A 1132-nucleotide genomic window follows, 5' to 3' on the forward strand; every position below is an offset into this window, starting at 1 on the left:
CCTTGCAAAGAACCTTACATTTGTTAAAACAAATTAAAGTAGTTACAGGAAAAGTGATTTTTCGCGTTCAAGGTGACTTACTGTTTCGCTCTCACTCCTCTCTTTCAAGAGAGAAATTTTGACATTTACACTCAAAGCTCTCTGATACATGCAGTGTTGCCGTTTTGGTTACTTTTAACCAATTTTGGTTATTTTTTTCTTGCCTGTGCAGTTGTTAAGATCTTTCCCGTTTTGGTTATTTTTTAATATTTACTGTAGTTTTTAATTGACATAGGCCAGCTACACCTGTCGAGGTTGAGGAGAGTAGCAACAGCAGTGGCAGCCCCAGCAGTGAAACCAAGTAAGAATATTTGGAATGAATGTATTATTACTACTTACATATGTATGTATGTATTTGTTTTATAATATATGTACAGAATACATAATATACATGGTCGGCTAGACTACTTCAAATGAATACATACTTAGACAGTACATATATAAACACCTCGTATATGCGGAATCCAATACTACGTCATGTATGTACAATAAAAAGGATTTGTTTATTCTTTTCCCATTACTGTTTACTTTATTAATTTAAGTTAAGATTAATAATAATAATCTTATAGCAAGTAGGTTCAGTGAAAATACCATTCCACAGTTAAAAAAAAATCGGTTTTTTGCGCATTTGTAAAATTTATTTACCATCGTATACGCGGTACTACGTTTGGCGTATGCGAGGTATTTCGCTCTGAGCGACGATATAGTTAAATAAGTCCAATTTTTAATTGTTTAGTCTTAATCTTAAAATATATACAATGTGGTTGTTCACGCTGATTAGGTATATCATTGATTCTTACAATGAAGTTGGAAACTATGTACCTTTGTACTTAATTAAAAACGTCATTTAGAGTCTGGTAATGTTTACGAAGATATTAACATTCATTCATATGCATCTAATACGGGAAGACTGATATTCTAAAATATGTATTTACATAATTACAGCTTTAAAAGTATTTACTTTTCAAAAATGCAAATAAAAATTGATTTTCTGAATTATTAATCTAATAAAAAAGTTGGTTATTTTTCCTTACATTTGGTAACTTTTTCGTCTAATCTTGGTTAGAAAGTTCTTTGAGCGGCGGCAACACTG

This window comes from Rhagoletis zephyria, unplaced genomic scaffold (assembly GCF_001687245.7).
Source record: "Rhagoletis zephyria isolate East Lansing unplaced genomic scaffold, Rhagoletis_zephyria_1.1 Rzeph_scaffold_03933, whole genome shotgun sequence".
In the NCBI taxonomy this organism is placed as follows: Eukaryota; Metazoa; Arthropoda; class Insecta; order Diptera; family Tephritidae; genus Rhagoletis; species Rhagoletis zephyria.